General features: G+C 34.6%; 1 pseudogene; it reads right to left on the bottom strand.

Moving 5' to 3' along the window:
* Positions 1-4,349: 4,349 nt before the first annotated feature.
* On the bottom strand, positions 4,350-6,897 carry LOC107416094 (G-type lectin S-receptor-like serine/threonine-protein kinase SD2-5; annotated as a pseudogene).
* Positions 6,898-11,894: the final 4,997 nt, after the last annotated feature.

The following is an 11,894-nucleotide window of genomic DNA, read 5'->3' on the forward strand; positions in this document are numbered from 1 at the left end:
GAAGCCATTTGCCAGAGAGACATATAGAAAACGCAGTCGTTTAGCATTTTTTTCTTCTAGTAAGCCATTTTCGAGCTGGTGGAGGAAACAGAGCCGTTAAAGAAAACGAAGGGCATTTGAAATTATAGCCGTTGCATCTCAGCCAAGAATTAAAACGCACCGTTTCATTTTATCAAATAATTAGATGTTTATTATAATTTTGTATTAATCTTATTATGTCCTTGTAATCGAGAGAGCCAAACGACTCCTCTTTCTTGCGTTTTGGTTGGAACCTGTCTTCTTCCTCGAGTAGATACTTTGTAAGCTTTTTAAGTTTTCATCAATGGAAATTGCTCTGCCTGCGTTTGGAATTACTCTCCATAGTACGAGCTTCTTTGTAAACTTGAAGCACTCAGATTGAGATCAGTAATAGGTTTGCCAGCGGTGCAGTTCAACCGGAAATCAGGGTGGCTTCAGTGTAAAAAGGTTGCCACAGTCATCGTATGTATCGGCGGATGAAGATGATGGACCATGGATTGACAAGATTACAGTAACAAGCAGCAAATGCAAGAAGACGTTTGGGGAGGGAATTAGGGGATGCATTTTTGTGTTATGAGAGACAATAACAAACAATATATATATGTAGCAACCAATTTGTGGAAAATTAATCCTCAAATAGCTGAGGAAATGTGAAGCTCAATTCTGCTTCAGATATTCAACATGTGCCTAAAGATAAGAAGAGGAAGAAACGACAGCGTTTCTGATAAGGTTAAGCTGCTTAAGAAGGACGACGATGTTTTGATATTTAGTTTTAAACAACCTAACTGAATCACGTGCTCAGTGTCTGGGTTGTTAGAGTGGCTGTTAAGTAAGGTTCAAAATAACTGGTCCAAATCAGCAGTTTTTTCCAAGTCAGCTCCAGCAACGGCGTGTATATATACAACGGTCTTCTTCTTCCTTGGGCAGAGAGTTTTTCACAGAGCTTAAAATCTGAGTTGGTTGCAGAGTTAGAAAGAGAAAGTTTGAGTCTTTCATTGTTGTGCCAATTCTTCGAAGGGTTCTGTGAGTGAATTGGTGTTTCTCTTTGTGAGATTGTATCTGTGATAGAGAGAGAGGGTATATCTGGGTGTACGGGTTGGTTTTGCGCTTTTCATTGTGAGTCGCCATTAAAGGACCTGTTAACCTTTTCTTATTAACCTTTTTGAATTTCCTCATTCAATAAAATAGCAGAAGCTCAGAACCTGAGCACGAGGACGTAGGCATTTTCTTGGCCGAACCTCATTAAATTGGTTATGTTCTTTGTTGTTTTTGTTTCTGCTTCTCTGAATTCCATAACAAAAATTATAAAAATACCACATCTTCTACTAATGGATTAAAATCATCAAAGTATAATATTAATTTTATGTTAAATTTTAGTCTATTTTGCAACATATGTACAGAGTATCGCTCAAAAAAAGATATATGTGCAGTGTATCCAACTATCTATCCATTTCCGCTAAAATTTTCAAATAAATAAATAAATAAATAAATCTCAATAATTTCTTCATTTCACCGTTCAATTTCTTTAATTATTAAGTAGAAAATTTATATGTGAATTGGATATATTTCTTTTTTTTATTAATCATGTGAATTATATTTCATTTGTCCAACAAAACTAATATATCGAGAGGATTGGGACATATGTATCTGTTTTATATATTTTATTTCTAATTGTTTTCATAATTTTGGTTTTAGGGTCGACGGCAAACTAACCTAAGCATCAAAGGGATCGACTTTACAACAGCAAAAAAAGAACATGACTTAAATATTTGCTGGCCTTGCTAGAATTTGTCCTAATGAGTAGAATTGCAGCCCACTAAATTCACGCACAGAGTGAAGCTCAACTTAAACGACCAAACGACAAGCAGTGGAACCATCCTATGGCCTATGGCCTGGGAACCATGGCCCTCTCAAGCTTTTTGAATTTTCTTTGCCTTTATCTATTAGATTTTAAAACATTCCGTAAAAATAACTAATCTAATTTATTAATTGGTTAAATGGATAATGGCCTCTCTAAGTGTATCAACTTATCTAAAATATTTGTTGTAAATCTAAATTTGAGACTTTATTAATATAAATATTATAAAATAATTCATATTTGTTGTTTAATTATGTATTCAAATGATAACTATCCCCCCCCCCCCCCAAAAAAAAGGACAACTATTCATGCTTGATATTAATTTTAATTAGTATTTTTTTAGAATTTTTTTTGCTTATATTTAATTTGAATTTGTTTGTTTTAGATTTTTTTTATTTGTTCTGTTTTTTAATTTGATTCTTATTTTCCTTGTAATATTTTACTTAGTAGGTACCTTTCATTTTCTAAGTAGCTAAGTACTTTTTCTAAAAATACTGCTTCTATTCTTGTAAACAAACAACACATAGAAAGTTTTTCATTTAAGAGTTGAACAAAATTAATGTAAAAGTCAATTAATGACTAGTGTAATTATTGTACTGTTGACTATGGTTAAATAATATTTTATGTAAGGTGCAAATAATGGTTTTAACTATAATTTTTTTGTGATGTGCAAGTAATGGCTTGCTCCCTAACAAACTTTTCTTGGCTCTGCCCCATATTGGTAGTATTAGAAGCACCAAGCTAAAGCCCTATGCTACACAGCATGGAATCTTCTAAGTAATAACAAAGCTTGCCAAGACTTAATTGTAACTTTCGAATCTCTAGATATGATAGTTGAGTGATTTCTTTCTACTAAGTTACCACATTCGATGGTGTATTATGCTTTGTTTGTTTTGTGTTTTTCTTTAAGTTTTGTATATTTGCAATAATTTGATATATAAATATAGATATCTATGGCCATGTGTTGGTTAATTGGTTCTACATAAGTGTCTCTCCTTGTCTTAATTAGATATAATTTCATCTAGCATCATTTGAAACAAAAACTTGTATGACTTCTATTTAACTACTAGAGAACCATGACAAAGCTAGAATAATTTCAAAGGGGAAAAAATTGACAAACATCCCTTTTTTTTTTTTTTTTTTTTTTTAATCAGGCCTCACAATAAAAAGGCTACATTCCCAAATAAAAGCAAAAAAGATAATCATCAATGGTTTCAGTGACCATAAGCAAATCAAGAAGAATGAATTAAGAACCAGTAAGAAACAGGGGACAACGGTATTTAATAAGAGTGAAAACGACATCAATCTTTGAGAGTAAGTCAAACCGAAGATTGAGCTAATGATCAGCAGTATTTAAGCAACATGATTCTATGAAGTTGATACTTGACGTGTTATAAAATTTTGAATATGTACAAATATGATGTTCAAGAAACAGAGGATCCAAGACCATTTCAAAGTATTATCCATATTCTTTTGGTTTTCTCAAGTCTCTTCTTCAACAATTGTAAATGAGAGTAATGCTTGCTTTGGAGTCAGGGATGCGATGGTTTTATTATGGATGTCTCTGTGCCGAAAAATGCAGAGCCGTGTTTAACATTCAGAGCTGAAGTTTAATTATAATGTTCCTACTAGGTCGGTGCTTGAAACAATATTTAATCTGAAATAGTTTTCTGACATTAATAATCGCATAATTTTCATTATTTGTATTCCCAACATATATCAAGTAGTAACCATATTCACAAAATGATGTATGAAAAGTTTTTTCAAGAAAATTACTTGTATAAAACCAATTCATTGAAATTAATTAGTAACACACTACAGAAAAAGTGAGAAACAGCCACAATTTCCAGCTTCAAAATTGCATGGTTGTAGCTGAACTTTGTCACAAGATCCATTAAAAAAATTTGGACCCAACTTTTCCTCAGATTGAAAATTTTGATTAACTATTCAAAATACTGCTATATTTTTAAATTTTAATATATAAAATAAAATAAAAAAACACATTTGATTCTAAAAATCTCTTTAACATTCCTCTCCTTCCCAATATCTCTTTTCCTATTTTATTACCAAAAATATCCCTTAATTTATAATTAAGAGACACGGTTATCATATGATTTTAGGTTTCTTAAGTTTATGTTCATGAATTGCCTTAAATCTACATAATTTATAATTAAGTGACATGGTATTCATATGATTTTGTCGTACAAACTTCAGTCGCTATGGCTCCCAGCTAAATTATTAATTGCTAGCTGAAAGCCTGAAACTATATTCCTTTCTGAAATTAATTGCTCTAAACATGTTACATGACAAATTATGTCAAAACATGCATACACTACATAAATTTAAGAAACATAGTAAAAAATAAAGTTGATACAAAAACAGGTAGAACCATGCACGTAAATTTAAGAAACAGAGTAAAAATAAAGTTGTAACAAAAAACATTTGGAACCATGAGAATGATTATATTCTAAAATTACCGTGGTTGGGATAGAACTGATGGTAACAATAAGGTTGCAACAGCATCATGATTTTCTTCCTGGTGATCAAATTTTGCTCCTCTGTCTCCAAATACTGGTGCTTTGGTGAAGTCATAATCCAAGTTATGTTCAATATCAGCAACCCCTTCCAAGACCTTCACCACATGGAAGGCCTTTCCACATAATCACTTTGCAAACACCAAGCTGCAACTTTCATCATATTTATAACTTCTGATTCATGTGATTGCATATCCGCACAACATTTATCAATCAGTCCCACCAGTTGGTTTTCCTCATATTTCTTCTTGAACAGAGCAAGTAAATTCATTGCTTCCTCAGGTTGAGAGCGGTCCACATTTCTACGTCCGCAAAGTATTTCCATGGTCACAATTCCGAAGCTGTAGACATCTACTTTCTCTGTAACTACTGAACTTAACCATTCAGGAGCCAAATAGCCCGGTGTACCTCTCAAGGTTGTTACAACTTGACTCTGGTCCCGTTCAATTAGCTTAGACAGTCCAAAGTCAGAAACTTTTCCACTAAAATCTTCATCTAATAGAATGTTTTCCGGCTTGATATCCAAGTGAATTATCTTCTGTCTGCAATCTTCATGGAGATAGCTCAATCCTTTGGCTATATCAAGAATGATTTTCTTCCTCCGCTTCCAACTTAATAACAAGTCATAGGTTTTATGGAAAATCCATTTATCCAAAGACCCATTAGGCATGTATTGGTAAACAAGAAGCCTATGTGATTTTTCAGCACCAATGTGATTTTTCAGCACAAAATCTAATCATTCTCACCAAGTTAACATGGTGGATGCTGCCTATAGTGGCAACCTCGGCTAGAAACGACTTCTTGATCTGGCCAAAATTGCCGAGACGTTTCACAGCAACTCTCATGCCATTGTTTAGGGTCCCTTCAAACACTGTCCCAAATCCGCCTTCACCCAACTTCTTATTGAAGTTCTGAGTAATGGCTTTCAAATCGTCGTACGAAAACCTTTCAGGCATTCCTGGTACATGATCCATATGATCCTCCTCATTATCATCATAATTAGCTTGTTTTCTCTTCCAAAAAATGAAAACCAAAATTCCAACCGAGAACAGAACAAAAATTGCTCCAAAGATGGATACAAATTCTACTACTAGAATTTTCTTTTCATTCTTTTTTATACCAACTGAACTTGGAATATTATTCTGCACCTTAATATATGTAATGAATCTATAAGCACTATTTTCTTCCTCATGGCTCATAAAGGAAAACACCTCTGTTGGTAAATAGCATTGCCCTTTAGTTCTTTTTAAGCCATAATAATGAAAAATAACAGCTTTGCAGGAGCAATTCTTCAAGCAAGCCTGTATACAACTCTCTGGATCGACATTTACAAGGTCTTCTACGAAGTTGAAGTATGTAATATTCTCCAACTCCACAAAACTGTGAAGTTGTGGGACTTGGCATGATAAAGGAGTAATTTCAGAACATCCAAGTTCTGGTTCCTTGTAGCTTATTTGCTTAAAATAAACTGTCCCATTTGTATTTCCTGGACAACCACACTTCGATTTTGTGCAAATACCATATTTTCCACAAGCCATTGGATATGCACAATCATTAGCAATGTCAAAAACATCACCTCCCAAATCCTCATAAAATCGAAAATGTCCATCCGACTCCAACCTCATATAAGGACCATTTAAAGTAGACTCACCTTGTTTTCCGTGTTGAAAAACTTTGACTTATTTGTGTCATCATGTCCAGCTCGCTCTTATTAGAAGAAGGTATATAGAAACCGAAGGTTCCATTAACGTTTCTAACATAACAAGGTTCTTTACTCTCCATTTTACGCTCATTCACAATCAATTGGTAATAGATTTGTGGAGGATTAGACTCTACAAAAGCAAGCAACCCTTCATTAGTGACAGAAAGTGAAAACAAGCCTCCATCACTCCAATTTGTTGATGAAGCATCAGCAGTCAGCTTTTGTCCTGCCTTCAGCCTTTGCCCACGAAGTAGCGTATCAGTTGGGTGATCAAAAGATTGCCAGATAACTACGTTATCTTTATCAAGGAGCAGTAGATTTCCGGTATCAGTTAAGTTTAAGCCTGCCACAGATTTACCACCGGTGTTGGTCGACCATGTTATGGTTTTATCAGAATCTCTTAAAACCAAACCTGACGTTGTGAGCTCCAAGGTTGCATTGATCCTTACAGGACTATTGCGGTTGGTAGACCATACTACTTGAGGCAGATCAGATCCGCCATCTTTTAGGTCCCAGATATGGATATAGAAAATGGCAAAAAGATAATTATTGCAGTCAGCATTACAGAAGAAGCCACAGGCAACTACTCCGCCCACATATGGAGTAGAAAAAATAATTTCTACTTTTGATCCCTTAGTGAAAGTATCGGAATAATAAGAGCCATGGCCGATGGTCCATGACATGGAGGGACTTGCTGTTGGCACATAATCAAATGATTGGCAAGTGGCTAACATGAGATTCTGTTTCAGAAATAAGGTAAGGTAAACAAGAATCCATAAACCCATGAATTGCCCTATTGCCTATTTGCCCAGGCGTTTTTTTTTCTCAGACGAATTAGATAGAATGTTTATTGACGAATACAACTCCACGCTAAGAAAGTTGATCACTATATTTAACAAAAAAACAAGAGGGGAAACAAAATAAACCCACTTTCTTAACTCTCAACCTTTACTAGAGTCTAGTGGAAAGCACTAAGTTTGCCCGGATTGAAAAATATTGTTTGGAGGTGTTGAAACATTGAGATTTTGTGGGATTATAGGAAATATGAAACTTCATAGTCATTGGACATGTTGGAACATTGGTACCACTTGTTAAGGTTTTGGTGTTTCAAGCTAAAAGGTTAATCCAACAGGAGTAATTTAAGTCTCTTATATACTTTTAGGATCGTCATGTTTAGCAAATGTAAGACTTTATGCGCACCTTCTACTAACCACCCACCTATATGTCCACCATCAAGTCTCCTCTATTTTTTATTTATAATTTTAATTTAATACAGTTTAGTGTCACATAATTAATTTAATTTGCCCGGTTTCAATTGAAATCCTTGAAATAATTTTTCTTTCAATTAAGTTCTTCAAATTTTCAATTCGTAGCAATAATAATTGACCATGTTTTCATCAAACAATTATGTTGATACAGCTAATAACTCAAACTAAAAAATTATGGATAAGGTCATTTTGATGACCAAGATGATGAATATTTGAAGTTTTGAACATAGAAATTCAAAATGTTCTTCATCTTTTAAATAGCAGAATATATAATTGCACAACACATCTAGAAATAAATAAATAACATGATAGAATCCAGTTCAAATGATTGCGATATTTACACATAGAGAACATAATAGATGTAAATTACAAAGATTTGTTTTAAGGGTCTAAAAAAGGATTTCTAATAGCCTAAGAGAAGTTAATTACCTTGATATCCACATTAGAGCAGAATACTTTGCACCCTCGCATTGGTTGCCAAATTTCTCAACTTTTAGACTTTGCGACCCAATTGGTTAGAAGTGAGCAAAAGCCAACAAATCATTATCAGCCAATATTGAAGTTTGAATTTTCAACCAACAAGATTACATTCATTCTCTCTCTTAATGCCACAAAACAAACACCATAAATCTGTAATTTCTATTCTGAAGACTGTAAACAAGTTTAGTTTCAGGTAGTGATAATTGGATACACATGAGTGTTTCAAGTATTTCAGATCCACTTTTTTCCGCCGCTTCAAGTATTTCGGACCCTTCACTGTTCTTGTCAAATGATTTTGATAACCAAAAACTATTTCAGACCCACCGCTCAAGCCACACTTATTAATTTCAAGACCTAACGTCGACCATCAACTCTCCTTCCGTTAAAAAATAAATAAATAAATTGAAAAAGTCTTTTAACACGTGTGAACATAAGGACTTATTAACCTTTTAGGCTATGCTAGCTCATCAGAAACATAAGTTTTAGATACCATGAGTCTTTTTTTTTTCCTTTTTTTTCTTTTTTTTTAATTAAAAAATACCATGAGTTGATGATAGATACGAAGCATGAGCACAAAAATTTTTATTATGCTATGTTTTGTGTTTTTTTTTTCCCCTTTAAGTTTTATATATTTGCAATAATTTGTTATAAAAATATAGATCTCTAGGTCCATAGGTTGGTGAATTGGTTCTACATATGTATCCCTGCTTGCCTTAAAATCAGAAATATTTTCGTTTAACAACATTTGAAACAAAAAACCACATTATTTAACCAATAGAGAACCATGACCAAGCTAGAATGATTTCAAGGGGGAAAAAAAAATGACAAACATCATTTTTTTTTTTTCTAACAGGCCTCACAAATCACAATTAAAAGGCTACAATATTCCAAACTAAATAAGCAAATAATCATCAATGGTTTTAGTGACCATAAGCAAATCATCAAGAATGAATTAAGAACCAGTATGAAACAGGGGATCGAATGAAAAATGATCAAGAAGACAGAAATCGAGGTCAATTTTTGAGAGAAAGTGAAAATGAAGGTTGAGCTAGTGATCAAGTGTATTATAAGCAACATAATTCTATAAAGTTGGTATATTTTTCATAATAATGAATATGTACAAATGACATTTATGCTTAAGCGTGAAAGAAAAGCAAGTAGAGGATCCAAGTCCATTTTGGTATGGTCCACCTGCAGAAAACCAATCAATTGAAATTTGTTATTAATAAGACCTTGAAACTCCACCTGACCAATGAAATTAAAAGCTATATGGTCCCTAATCTAAATTCTATTAACGATGGCAACGGAGTAGGGACCTCATAAAGTTGAATTTTGCATAAAAGTCTTTGAGGTATGAAATGGTTTTCCGAAATGATCAATTATACCGGCCTCACATGCAATGGCTTTATTAGATAAAATTCTTCTGGAATTTGTTTTTTTATTTTTTCTAAATGAGGAAACAAAATTCTCAATTCCACGATCAATATTAGTAGCAAAGTCTCTATCTCCAATTTTCCAACATTAATTCTTAGGTGTTTACCTTAAAATTCCATGTCTATGTCTACTGTTGGGGTGAGAAGGTTATGATCAAGAGCAAGCTAGCTTGAAGTGTTAGCAACAAGCAAGCTTTTGGTGATGCTCTTGGGAATGGTTGTGTGTGAGTTGTGTTTTTAGGTTTTGGTTATGGTGTTTTCTGGTTTTTAGGGTTCCTAGAGTGTTCTAAGGTGTTGAAGAAGAGATGAGAAGAAGGGGACCACATTGGTTTTTGAAAATGAGGCTTAGATGTGTAGCCATCTCATTCATTTAACAATATGAGCTTGAAATTACAACTAGTTCACACATGCCACGCATGTGAGCTTACAAAATGAGTAAAGTATTTGAAATTTAAAAAGTAAAATAGTCAACACCTAAATTTTCATATATAAAAGAGGTAAAAACCAGCTGCAACATGTCTATTCCAAATATAGTAAAAAGTGGCACATGGTTTGAACTAAGTTCCTATTGTTTATCTAGTTTGGGTAAACAACCAAACTAGCTTCACCTACTTAGTTCCCCTTTGTATCTGCTTATGAAACTTGGTTTGAAGCATCCTTGGTCATCAATAAATATTTTTCCAAGAGCTAGGAAAGTTCTGGAACCGGATCATGGCCCAAATAGCTCCAAAACTGACCCATACTCTGCATACTGGGCCCATCAAATACAGCAATCTGTTTGGAATAGAAAATGGACTTTCCCATGTAATTTTGACCTACAATTTGAACCATATTCTTCTATATATGTCTATAGACATCCCTCAAAATTGCAGCCCAAAAATCCACTTTCAACCTGAGATATAAGATAAAGAGTGGACCTATGTTGCTGGAAATTATGAATCTAGCACCATAGGCATTTCAAGCATAACATTCCTACTCTTTTGTGTATAGTTTTGCCTATGCTTTTGCATACATAAATTAGGCACAAAACATTATCAAAATATACCTTGCATCAATTAAAAACATCCAAAAAATATAAACTCATAAAAGGAAAGGAGTTGATACCAAGGTGTGCATGCTAGCCGGTGACATGCACCATCAAATGGCAAAATTGCCACACTTCAACACTCCTCCTTGCCAATTTTGTATGAGACATTGAGAAGTCCTCTCAATATCTGAAATCTCTTCTTTCCCAATGGCTTGGTGAAGATATCCACCAAGTTCTCCTCGGAAGTCACATACTCCAACTTCACTTCACCATTTGTTTCAAATTCCCTTAAGGAATGATACTTGACCGGTATGTGCTTGGTCCTCCCATGTTGGACTGGATTTTGTGCAATTACTATTGCTGAAGTATTGTCACACAATATTACCATGGCTTCCTCTTGCTTCAAGCTCAAGTCCTCCAATAATTTCCTAAGCCAAACACCTTGATTAGCACAACTTGAGCAAGCAATATACTCGGCTTCCGCAGTGCTTTGTGCAACGGTTTATTGCTTCTTGGAATTCCATGAGAAAGGACCGTTTCCAAGGGTGTAAATGTAGCCCAATGTGCTCTTACTATCATCCAAAGAACCAGCCCAATCACTATCACTATAACCAAGCAAAGCTTCATTCATGCCATCCTTGTACCATACACCAAAATCACTAATACCTTTCAAATACCTTAGGATTCTTTTTGCACAACTAAGATGATTTTTTGATGGACTATGCATAAATCTTGACAAAACAGCCACACTAAACATGATATCCGATCTAGTAGAGCATACATATAAAAGGCTACCAATTAAACTTCTATAGATGGAAGGATTTACTTTTGGAGAATCATCATCCTTCACCAACTTGGTGCCTTCATTCATAGGTGTGGCAATGCTATTACAATACTCCATGTCAAACTTCTTGAGCAACTCCTTCAGATAGCTTTCTTGAGATATGAAGATGCCTTTGAATGTTTGGACAACTTCAATTCCAAGAAAGTATTTCATCTCTCTAAGGCTAGACATCTCAAAGTTCAATTCTAGCTCACTTTTGAAATTGCTCACTTCTTTCTCATTACCACCGGTCACTAGGAGGTCACCAACATAAAGAGACGCCAACACCATGCAGCCATGAATCCTAATATATAATGTAGGCTCATTAGGACTCCTTCTAAATCCATGCTTTGTCAACAAACCATCTATCTTGGCATACCATGCCCTAGGAGCTTGTTTAAGGCCATACAAGGCCTTGTGTAGCTTGTATACCTTCTCTTCACTTTCTTTCTTCACAAAACCTTCAGGTTGCATAACATAGACCTCCTCCTTCAATATTCCATTCAAGAAGGCTGACTTCACATCAAGGTGATATACTTTCCAAGAATTTTGTGCCGAAATTGCAAGGAGAAGTCTTATGGTTTGCATCCTTGCAACCGGTGCAAAAGTCTCTCCATAATCCACACCGGCTTATTGTGCATATCCTTTGACAACAAGCCTTTCCTTGTGCTTGTTTATGGACCCATCCGGATTGTACTTGGTCCTAAAGATCCACTTCACCCCAATAGCATTCTTTCCCTTCGGTTTTGTT

The sequence above is a fragment of the Ziziphus jujuba genome, chromosome 4 (assembly GCF_031755915.1).
Source record: "Ziziphus jujuba cultivar Dongzao chromosome 4, ASM3175591v1".
NCBI lineage: Eukaryota > Viridiplantae > Streptophyta > Magnoliopsida > Rosales > Rhamnaceae > Ziziphus > Ziziphus jujuba.